General features: G+C 40.3%; 1 long non-coding RNA gene across 3 annotated transcripts in view; it reads left to right on the top strand.

Annotated features, from left to right (window-relative positions):
• Positions 1-11,301: 11,301 nt before the first annotated feature.
• Positions 11,302-12,644, top strand: part of LOC148675374 (uncharacterized) — a 38,176-nt gene continuing 36,833 nt past the window's right edge. For 2 of the 3 annotated variants that reach the window (XR_015935504.1, XR_015935505.1), the window contains exon 1: positions 11,371-11,423. This is a non-coding gene — a long non-coding RNA (uncharacterized LOC148675374). Of the gene's footprint in view, positions 11,424-12,644 lie in introns of all 3 variants that reach the window. The other variant, XR_015935506.1, reaches the window with a different exon arrangement.

Genomic DNA, 12,644 nt, shown 5'->3' with positions numbered 1-12,644 from the left:
GGTCTGGGGACATGACGGGCCAACATTTATTTACAAATCTTTCTGAATCACCACCTGCTAAATAAAAACAGGAAATGCTGTTTTTAAGCAACAGTTTCTAATGATCTTGTCAATTTATTAAGACTGACCAAATAAAAAGAACAGAATATCCCATGGTTCATGCAGGAAACACCGGTCTTCCATTTATTGTGGTATTTAACACCACAATTCCACAGATTTCGTGTAATTTTATAAACACTGTATTTGAAAAAACTCCAACTACAACTTAGGCTTTTCACCCACAGTGATGAAATATTAACTTGTAAATACTTTATGAAGAAGTGCTAAATATACGGTCATTTAATACAGTACATTCTTTATCTGGGTACCTGAACCCATTACACTCTAAAGAACAAATGACAGTCCTCCCGGGTTCACAGCTGGGGCTCCCTGAGCAGCCAAGCTCTAGGATGCAGTTGTCCAGAGTTTGAGCCTGAGTCGATGGTGACCAGGACTCCTCACGCTGTAGTGCCACAGTTGACCTCACCGGGCCAGAGCAGAGATCTGTGGACCAGAGGTCTTGCAACTCACCCCTGCGGCTTCCTGAGTGCCTGCAGTCATGTAAGTGAGGAACACGTCTCTCCTCCAGTCGATACCGAACATCATCCATGATGCTGTGGAACTTGTAGATTTAGGGGAATTGATGGGGTCCTGCCCAGTAGCCCAGTGATTAGCATTGCTGCCTTGCAGCTGGGGCCCAGAGTGCCATTCTGGGCCTGGGGTGCTGTCTGCGTGGAGTTTGTATGATCTCCCCCTGTTCACGTGGGTTTCCACTGGGTGCTCCAGTTTCCTCCCACAGTCCAATAACATGCTGGTAGGTTAATTGACTTCTGGGAACTTTGGCCCTGACGTGAGAGTGTGCTTGTTTGTGTCTGTGTGTGCCCTGCGAAGGACTGGCACCCCATCCAGGTGGTATCATGCCCATTGCTGGCCAGGATAGGCTCTGGCTTCCCCTGTCCCTGTATTCGATAAAACAGTTAGAAAATGGATGGAATTGGCATGGTGGTGGGCCAGAGGGCCTTGTCTGAACTTCCCTGAACTGCCTGCGTCAGGACAGTTGTGGTCACTGTGCGTCTCAGGAAAGCACTGCTATTACCTAATGGGTTGTGGACATAAAAATTGAAAATAATTTGATTGCAAATTTGAAAAAATCCTCAGGTTTAAGAACAATGGATGCTAAAATAAGAAATCAACATCAATAAAGAACAAACATTGTTTGACTTGAACTTGCTAATGTTATGCATCATGGTTTGTATCTTTCTATACAGGTAAATGTAAGTGTTTTTGTGGTTTCTGCAAAAGAAGATGGACCAGTTCTTCCAATCTAAAAGTAAAGAAGGTTTGAAAGGGTAAGCATTAGAGATGAATTATTACGACACCTGAACATGTTTACAAACATTTCAGACATTCACAGCAGCATTAAACTTTACAGGAAACGGCGGGGAAACAATTTCATTTTAGTTTAGGTATGGCATTGGAGGAAAAGCCTAAAATTAAGTGCTGGCCAATAAAACAAGGTTCATTTAAAGAAATACGAGCCATTACTCACAAAAAGACAAAAAGAATATGCAAATTACCCAAACCAAAACACCAAACATCATTATGAACTATGATGAGAACGTTTCAGTATGTTTTCAATGTTTCTTATCAAACCATGTGTAAGAAATAAAAATAACAAGGACAGGAATGGAATAGGTTATTGTTCAATTAAGTGTACAATACTGAATACAACTGTGCCACAAATGGCTTTTTTCACTGGCAACGTATAAATAGCATCAAGATAGGCAACTCTGAAACACAGTCTTGCTGAAAGAACTCATCTTCTGTAGAGGTGTGACATACTATTACTATTATTATTAATGTCCAATGTCTTTCATTGTTCACAATTTATAGAGCTTGCCATTTTAACAAAGCAATCCGAGTGAAGCATGGATACATTCCTAACTGGAATTTGAACCACTAACCTTCCTGTCTATAACACTAAACACTACTCCACACTGCTACCTATAAAGTATCCATGGAAGGGAATTATTTACTCTCTGTGTGGTAGATGTGTATAATGCTTTAGCCAAGTCATGTAATAGCTTGTAATTCACAGCATGGTTGAAGGACTGACTAGATAGAGGTCATTATATCAAGAGGCTGCAAGCAACCAGATAAAGATCGATCATGGACACAGAGGTCTTCTCACATTCATAACCCTTTGTCTTCCTTCTCAACAGCCAGTTGATACCATTTTTGCTAAAGTGTATTATTGTTCTGTATGGGAAAAATATATAAAAACCCTATCTCAGCAACTTTTCTTTTCTGAAGTGGGAGTAATTGAAATGTTATTTTGTGTCATTAATGAGCTCTCAGAGACACACACACCATTTTTTTAAACAATGACATCTTTTCTTTTAGCTACTGAGATCAAGGCGTTTTGTCAAGAACCATGGAATTTGAGCAAGATGTTATGTTTCTGTATTTATTTGTAAGACAAATTGTTTCATCTTATGTCAAACATAGTACACAATGGTACAATATTTCAAGTATACATGCTTTCTAACCTACCAACTATTACATTATTAGGTATTAAAAAGCTGTTATAAAGTCCTCTGAACATCTCTGTAACTGGGAATATAAATTAAGTTGTAAATCACACCGTACACATTAAGGGTCATGAAGAACATCAGTGCAACCTACCATAGCCACATGGTATGCAGCATTGATTCTGAGAAATCTTCCAAGATACTGTAGGAGATTTCACATTACTGACAGGCTTTGACTGTGTGCAGAGCTGTGATAAGGTTGTAATACACCAGATGCGTCATGTGTCCCCACAACCAGAGGTCCACAATGTGACGATGCGCTCTTGGTCAAATGTGTTCAGGCTCTTCACAGGGCAGTGTGGAGAGGCTAAGTGTCCTGGATCAGAGCCATCTCACCAAGGTTGTCACCTTACAGCAATTGGAGGTTCCCAGCTCATACCAGAAGGTTATCAAGCAACTCACCTGTGAGCATGCACATCTGCAAATGATTGAAAACGGGGCACTCCTGCAGGATGCTGCAATACTATACTCCACTGAAGGTAAAAACAAGGCAGGACGTTGAACTGGATTCCCTGGTCCAAGGGCTTTGGGTGGTTTCACTCCATGGATGGTGCATGCTTTGTCAAGTCCACAGCACATTAAGGAAGAGTGTGTGTGAAAGGTTAACGTCGAGCTAAGGGGACCCTGCTTGTCGTGGTTTACCAGTTCCATCCACAGTATGTATCTTTGTGATCAATTTTTACAAATTTGTGTTTGGAAAAAAACAAAAATAATATATAAGTAACAACCAGTCCAGAAGAGTGCTATTTGAGTGTAAGGAATTGTTATTGTTAGTGTAAGGAATTGGAATTGTTATTCTTATTCTTAAAATAATAATTAATTCAATAATTAAAATGTCCTCTACAACCCTCGGCCGCCTCGGGAACAGGCTCCTTGCACCATTCCTCAAAGCTCACTTTACCCCGGGTGGCCAGTCCAGGGAAACCCATGAAACCGACTCAGGTGGAGGGACCAGCCTGGCTTTCCTGTTTCCTATGCTTGTCTGCCAGATAAAGGAGCAGTATGTTGTAAGTGTTTCATCTCATGGCAATTACTAGAGAGCTCCAAATGGTCCTCCAAAGTTTTGACGCATTTCAACTTTCCTTAAGGTTTTAAACACTTTATCTGCACAAATGTGGAGACTCTACCTGTATTCAAATCAAACAGGAAAATATAAACCAGAGGGCAAAGGTAAAAATAACGTGGAAGTGCATTTTAAACCAAGAAGAGGAGGCACTTCTTTACCCAAAGTATGGCTGGAACAAGCCATCCGGCCATGTGGCTGAAGTCAATACTATGGCTTTCTTCAAGAAACGATGAGGTGATATCTTTGGGTCGACAAGCTACAGACTATCAGACTGGTTTGGAACATTTCTAATGTTCCTATGACTCCTGCAAGACTTTCTTTGCCTTCACAATTCACTTTGCACCCGAGCAGCCTTTTGTCCTGCTTGGTAATAAAATCACTGGACAAGTGATATGCAATCACATTCCTTACACAGCGCAAAACCACAAACTAATAGTACAGTGCCACCTGATGGTACTGTAAATGCCTTTTTTCTTCAACATGCCCATGAACCCATGTGTATTCTGTGAATTTTTAATGGCTGTTAGACAGCAGTGTGGAGCAGTAGTTAGGGGCTCTGGACCTCTGGACTGGAGAGCTGTGGGCCCACATCTCTGGTGCTGAGACACTGCTATTGCTCCTTTGTGCAAGGGAGCTCACTCAGTAAAAGCCCAGCTCTATGAATGGGTCTCCAAGTTGTCATTGTAAATGGGAGTTAATTAATTTGCATGGTAAAATAAAGGAATAGAAAATCACACAGTGGTAGTAACTGACTGCAGGGCTTTGTAAATACTGTACATATGATTTAGTCTGTTATTAAGGCTGTTCAAGTCACTTACAATATACTGCAGCAATAGAAGTCTGTTTTTCAAACAACTGGTTAGTCTCATGGATTCTAATTATAATATATTATAATTGATATGAATTGCCTTTATTTCTGTTTTCTGGACTTATTGAGAAATGCTAAATGTGTGCTGCATTTTTATAAAACACAAGACGCATCAAATGGAAAGTAGGAAGACTGTAACAACCAGGAGTAACATTTGTTTGACTTGTTTGACATGAATTTCATTAAAACTACAAACTGATTAATCTTGTGTTGCAGTCCTCTCATTTGCATCAGGGGTAGACATCAGTTGTGAAGTTGCAGAAAGAAACAACACCAAGTTAACCTGGAAACATGTTATGTACAGTATTTATCAGGAGAGCAGCACAAACAGAAAAAGATAACAGTTGCACTCATATTAACTTATGTTAAAATCTTATAGCATGACCATATGATTTTAGGACTCTAAAATCATTAGAAAGGGTAATGAGGACAAATAATTATAATGTAGTATGGCGGTTTAGTGTTTAGAGCTGGGGTCCAATTCTCGACCTGTGGTGCTATCTACAGTACATGGAGTTTGTATGTTCTCTATGTGGTTGCATGGGTTTCCTGCAGGTGCTCCGGTTTCCTCCCACAGTCCAAAAACATACTGGCAGGTCAAGTGGCTTCTGGGAAAAAATGAGCATGTACATATCTACGTCTGTGTCCATCTGCCCTGCGATGGACTGGCGTCCTGTCCAGGGTGTATCGTGCCTTGCTCCTAGTGCTTGCCAGGAGAGGCTCAGCCTCCCCTTTGACCCTGAATTTGAAGAGGTGGTTAGACAATGCTTGGATGTATAATATTAATCCTTGGGTCAAGCATGGGTCTTATAAGAATGTAAGAATAAGGGAAGATTGTAATCTAGAATATTTTTGTGTCATAATATGCAATTTTCTAGTAAGAACCATAACCGTAAGATCAATATACACATTGATAATTTGAAAAACAAGTTTTATTCACTGCGTTTGCTAATAAGAGTGTAGCATCATACAGCATCATACAGAAAATTAGTATCTAGACCTTTCACTGTGAACGTGGAAACAGTTTTCACATTACTCAATTTCTTTACAAGATGTAAGCACCACAGAAAGTAACACAAAGAGAATTCTTTCAATATAATTTGCACTTTGACTGTGGAGGATGTCCATCATTCCCACACTTATGAATAAAGATCTTTAATGTGGGCATTCTAATAACTGACTTTTTACTTAATAACTGAAGAATAGTGACTCCCAACCATATTTGAGGAAAGCAGCTGAAAGGTGAAATTACTTATAAAGCAAGAAGTCACCAGTTTAAAGGTCTTGCGACCACCGCTCGGTTGTTTGCTTTTTCACGTGCCTGCTCTCAGTTGTCAGCAGCCACATCACCCTGCAACTCACAACTGGCAGCCCACTGAAGCTCAGCAGGTGTGAGCCTGGTCAGTACCTGGATGTGAGACCTCCTGGGAAAAAACTAAGGTTGCTGCTGGAAGAGGTGTTAGTGGGGCCAGCGGGGGGCGCTCACCCTGCGGTCCATGTGGGTCCTAATGCCCCAGTATAGTGACGGGGACACTGTGCCGTCCTTCGGATGAGACGTAAAACCGAGGTCCTGACTCTCTGTGGTCATTAAAAATCCCAGGGCGCTTCTCGAAAAGAGTAGGGGTGTAACCCCGGCGTCCTGGCCAAATTTCCAATTGGCCCTTACTAATCATGGCCTCCTAATAATCCCCCTCTATGATCTGGCTTCATCACTCTGCTCTCCTCCCCACTGAGAGCTGATGTGTGGTGAGCGTTCTGGCGCACTATGGCTGCCGTCGCATCATCCAGGTGGATGCTGCACATTGGTGGTGGTGGAGGGGAGTCCCCATTACCTGTAAAGCGCTTTGAGTGGAGTGTCCAGAAAAGCGCTATATAAGTGTAAGCAATTATTATTATTATTATTAAAACAGTGCAAACATTTAAATCTCTCAGTCTGCAGCTGTGGCTTTTCATTCTGTATAGAAGCCGAACTCAGATCCATGTGCCAAGTGAATACACCCAGTTTCTCTTCAATATAAAGATGCGTTCTGTAGAGTGCAGACTGTAGATGTTTTTTGTCAAATACTTCTCAGAAACTGAGCTTTGGAATGTGAAAAAACTAATGCGGGTAATTATATGCTGTATGGTTCACACATCAGCTTGGTTATTGCAGCATTGTGTGAGCAAATCCTGTGTCAGAAGGTGCCTTCTGCTCAACCTGTGCTCTATAAGGCTCTGCATATAACTGGAGGATATCCCACATAAAAAGAGAGATAGACCAAACACAATCAAGTGTAACAGATTATATATGGTTTACCAATTCCACTTTTTTTTTTTCCTGGAGAAATGTAAGAATCCTTGGGCCTTCTTTTCCTCTTCTGGTTAAAATGGCAGATTACTTGGTATGCAAGGTGGGCCATATGATCAGGAGGTCAGTGTAAAAGGGTTAGCAATCATTGCAGGGCACCGCTGTATTAACCTCTGGGCAGCCGATTGCTGGCAGGGAAAAGTGATTAAAATTGACTCATATCACAGCAACACAGTGACCTCTACTGAGCAAGCGCCTGATGAGTCCAGAGCAAGACTCATAACAGGCTGCACAGAGCCCTGCTCCCTTGGGATTCAGTATGTACTGCAGATGAGGTAGACTGAGTAAAAAGTCCAAATGGATCGTAGTATTACTGGACATAGACACACTCTAATAATCACTTCTAACAGAGCGGATTTTACCTAGGTGACGATATTTGAATGGGGAATTCACATTAAAGCAAGGGCATTAAAATCCAGTACAGAGAATACTAAAAAAACGATGAGCAGAAAATGTGAAAGTCCAACATGTTTTTCCCGAGGTACAACCGCTGGCAGAACGTACACACTTACAATACACTCTGTACAATAATTTAACTTCACTCAATCTGTGGCAGGATATTCATAGACAAAATTGTTTGAGTAGCTCTGATGATGATGGTTGTCCACCATGTCCAACGGTGACAGTTGTACTTTGTGCAGTTCGTCTGTTGGGAAGATGAGCTGAGTGAAGAACCCTGTGCAGGAGAGCTCTTTAAAGAGGGGAAGCCGTTGCCCTGGGGCAGGCCCACTCTCTCGACCTCAGAGGCCCGGGTCCAGCGGTACGAGGAGTCATCACGACTGGAGACTTCCTTGGTTGCGGTGGCTGGCTGTGACACCTTTCTGTGCCTTGGCATGCCCTTCGCTTTCCACAGAGCGTCCCTTGTGCCCAAACTCCAACACAGAGGACCCGGCGCCCGACGAGGGGACACGAACCCACTACCCTGAGATCATGAGGCGCATGCTCTACCAACAGAGTTAGTCAGGGCTTGGCTTTAAGTAGTCCCTATGAAAATGTTAAAGCCCACCTCTTCTTAACTGATTGAACAAGAAGCAGATTAATAACAAAAGAAAGGTTACAAATGAAAGAGTCCATTTGGTCCATCTAACCTATTTGGTACATAGTAGTTCATTGATCTCAGGATCTCATCCAGAAACTGGAGTATCATCATCAACTACATGGGCAAGTAGCTTGTTCCATACTCCCATAAGCCTTTGAGTAAAGACGTGCCTCCTGTTCACCATTTGAAATGTACATCCGGGTGCTCCTTGGTACGTTTCACTGTTTATTCTGAAGAAATCCACTGTATTGGCTTTCCTGATACCTTTGAGGATTTTGAAAGCTTGTATCAGGTCCCCTCATTGTCTCCTCTGTCCACACACGACGTCTGGTCCTGTTACTTCAGCCTTGCAGGATATTCCCTTGGCTGCTCGTCTCTGGACAGATTTCAGGGGCAGACCTGTCTTTTCTTTAACATGGTGACCAAAACGGAAATCAATATTCTAGCTGAGGCCTTACTTGTGCTGTATACAATTTCACAAAACATCTCTAGATTTAAAATCTCGACTACATGTTGGCAAAATGCTGCACTTGTCTACATTAAACATCATCTGCCAGGAGTTTGATCAGCTGTGCATTTTATAGAATTCTTTTTTCACTTTCTGAAAATGAGTTCTTTATTATTCACCATTGAAAAGCCAAATATTAATTGGCAAAAGTAAAATGCAGAAACAGAAGTCAGTCTAACAATATAGATATTTTAAGCTACACTTTTTCCATATCGGTTCTTTGAAAAGAAATAGTACTTTGTCATGCAAAACAGTGTTCTCGGGAATGAAGTGGGAAAATGGAATAATCGGACGTGCATCTAAATGTACATACATTTCCATAAATGCACAGTTCGTACATGATAAGAGTAAAAGATTAACACCGACAAAGAAATAACTGTTTTTTTTTTTTATTTTGCTTTTGTCAATATGAAAGACGACTCTCAGGATGCCAGCCAGGCGAACTGGAAAGTCTGGAATGACGCGCTGCCAGCAGGAGAGATTGTAAGGACCACACTCTTCCAGTGAGAGCAATGTAACTGATAGAAGGGCGTCATGAAGCCGTAGCACCCAAAGGTGCTTCATAGGTAACTGTACCTTTAATTAAGAGAAAGCTTTGAGAACTCAGCCCTCGAAGACCTTAAGGAAAAGCCCACACGTGTTAAGACAAACATCAGGTTAGTCCTTTAATTGGCTATAAATATTGGAAGTAAAAACAGAAGATACTGTACAAGGTCCTCCAGAAACTGGGTTTCAGCCTCTTGCTCTTTTCCTAAAACCAGAAGACTTAAGAAACTTTGACATAACCACTCTTGTGGGACCGGCTGCAATGCAAATGCTCCCAAATTACAGTGCTTCCCAGCACCATAAATCCCATGTCTTTTCCATTTTAGATCATGAGTGATCAGCTGGAATCATGACGAGGCCACAGAGATAAGAATAGGCTATCATGTACGGAATGTATTACAGTGAGTGAATACTTCATATGATCACCTTCACAACTGCTTTCGTTTTTGTTTTTACCTGCATTTTCATCATGCTGTGTATTTTTCGCATTTGCTTTCCAAGAAAACACCACTGATTTTAAAACGTTGGTTTCAAATGTCTTTCTGGCGTAGTTATGTGGATTCCTGCAGAACCGGGTTCAAATGTTTATATTCGGGTAGATGTCTTGTTATGTAATCTTTATTTGTAATGTAGTTTACAGCACTTGTACAGTAAAACATACCTGCTTTGATGCACGACCAATTTCTGAGAAATCAGACAATTAAGTATTATTGTATTGTAAATTGTGCCTCTACGTCCCTCTCCAAACATGAATGATGTGTTAAAAGTACAAAAAGGTAACCTTTTAAGGAAAGACTACGAAAGACTTTGCAACTGCGCCTTCATGGATAAAATAATGAAATACCGAAATGAAAGAAAATCCAATTTAGGAAGCAGAAGTTGTCATTTGCAAAATTTTCACCCAATGGTTTAGACGCGTTATATTTAAAGTTGTTTGGCGAATCAGACGTCAGTCTGGTGTCATTTTACAGGCCTGAGTAATGTCCTCGCATATTCCCACTTTGCGACTTACATGCCAACATGATGTCTGAACCTGTACAGAAGACAAACATCACCACAGTGACTCTTGTCCAGTTTGTCATAGGGGAACCGAATGAATATATATTGGACGGAGCTGAAACTTGAGTGCAATATGACTGGATTCTACAGAATACTCCCCAACTTGCCATTAGACTAGTTGAACCCACCATTTTTAATCTCTCAAACCGTTGTTAGTGGTCCGGTGATGTGCTGCCCTTATTATCATTAGATGGCGTCACACGCCTTAACTGATTTTTTTTTAAAACTTAACCCAGAAACTCGGATATAATTCCCGTTAAAAATGAGACAATATGAACTAAGATTTGCTGGGTAATAATTCCCTCAATCGACGGAAGGTAACTACAAACAACTTCTCTCGTGCGATATATTAGTACGTTTCTACAACCCTTAGGAAATAAATACGACGAGAAGCACTAGACAAGAAGAATCGTTATGACTAGTACTCCCAGTACACAGAGGCGCACAAGGTTCATTGAAAACCAATCAGTTCTGCTGTGAAATCGAGTCATTATGACGTAGGAACAGAAATCTATGCAGGTAAAGCGAAGTGAATATAATCTTAATACTTGAAAATCTGTCGGTAGGCCTGCACCTAAGGTCTAACCAAAAGCAGCTGTGCCTCAGTTGACTTTATAATGGCTTGAATGGTGAAATAATTGGCATGTTAAATGCGAAGCAATTTTAAATCAACAAACCCGTTTCTTCCTGCAAAAAAAAAGGCATCTGATGCAGTGTATACAATGCAAGTTTCTTAAAACACAGTAATGAACATTAAAGGTCGCATAATCTCTGGTTATGCGCACGCATAAACCCGTTCCTTATAAAATAGTCCAGATCTTCATTCTTTCTCTTCATAAAAACGTCTTGCTATCATCGCATGTAACTCTGACCTCTTTTTTTATGCGAAAAAATAAAAAATAAAATCGATCCTAAAAGAGCAGCTGATGCCCGCTGCCAACTTCGCCGTGTAATGTTACGGGAATACTCGGGGGGCATGTAAATGGCTTTATCTAAATCAGACGTGATATAGTCAGTCACCACGAAAAAGTGAAAATAATGGAAAATTCTGAGATGTAATCGTGCCACGACAGAGATGCGTATCCGAATATCTGCATCCACAAACGGCACGTTTATCAAAGCGGTCCTTTTCTGTGGTACCAGGGCGCCATCTCTCTTTACGGTTGGGTTTCTAACTTTTAAGAGGTTTCTATTTTTACCACTGCTGTTATTGTTGTTAAATACATACGTATTTGTCACGTCGCAGTAACGTGCTTACGAAATTAGAAATTTGAATAGTTGTATTTCATTTCCAAACTTAGTTGAAGATTGAATTTACACAAAAGTTACAAAATGTAAGCGGGGGGCAAAAGCGAGATGTGTGAGTAAATTATCTTTAAATGTCTAATATTATTTGAACGGAAAAGAAAATGGCATAATTGATACTTAAGTCGTAGTTACAACGGTAATTCCGATAGTAGTAAAAAAGACGTATTCACAATGTCCTTAGAATAAACTATGTTTACGATGTGTAGACGTTATCTGAGTACCAAAAACTGGCGGGTGTGATTTAATAATCTAGCAAAGGTCCAATGAGCTGTTCTTCCTGATACATGCCATTTGTAATGTAAATGTTGCTTGCAACAACATGCTAGATATCTAATCGATGTTGACATCCTCATCCTCATCATAATAATAAGGTAATTTATGAATGAATTTACTTATTGGGGAAAAAAGATGTATTCATTAAAAACCTTACTATACAAAGACATTAAACAGCAACGCCAGAGCACTGTCTGGAATCGGTAGCATTGTTTTAATAGTTCTTAGTATATATAACGTATCTCAAAGTAACGAAACATATTCACTTTATATACATGTTGTCAGGTGAAACCGCATTCAATCCGTAAATCTATAAAACCCTCACGCTATCTCGACCCGTACATATAGACACAATGATAGCAGTTGTTCGGCCTTTTTGTGTTAGACAAGTGCGCCACTCTGCGGACTAATCCTTCACACAAAATATAACAAATCTTTCGCCGGATAGTTCGCCTTCGTTGATTTCTTTTAAAAGCTTACTTTATCTCAACCATATGAATAAAATCTTTTTAAAAAAAATAATTGCGTCACCTGGACATGAATATTGCACCATGAAATTCGTTTTTTGTACTTTTAATTTGTTCATCTGTAAACATAAGGCTAAAACACAATTTATTTTCAATTTATAACCCGGATATTCACTACAAGTAAAACCAATCGACAACATTTGTTAAGATTTCACTTTTAGTTGTTAAATTTTGTTGTCGTTGCTAGCTGTTGTTGTATTAGACAAGATATTTAGGAAAATACTAATATTATTGCAACCTATTATCCCCTGACGTTATAAATACGAAAACGATAAAAGAGTGAAAAAGAGAAAAACTAGTTGGGATGGTTAACCGTTTAAAAACAGCTGCCCCGGTGTGCAAAGTGACTTATCTAAAAGAAGCTAACGGAAGGAAAACAAAATGCAGTTTTGGTGTGAAATCTGTATCAACCGCTGTGTTTAATCCGTTATTTTCTGATCCTGTTTATTTATTCTTTCTGCACCTCTCACCTG

The sequence above is a fragment of the Lepisosteus platostomus genome, chromosome 3 (assembly GCF_059453375.1).
Source record: "Lepisosteus platostomus isolate fLepPlt1 chromosome 3, fLepPlt1.hap1, whole genome shotgun sequence".
NCBI lineage: Eukaryota > Metazoa > Chordata > Actinopteri > Semionotiformes > Lepisosteidae > Lepisosteus > Lepisosteus platostomus.
This window is presented reverse-complemented; position numbering and strand designations above follow the sequence as displayed.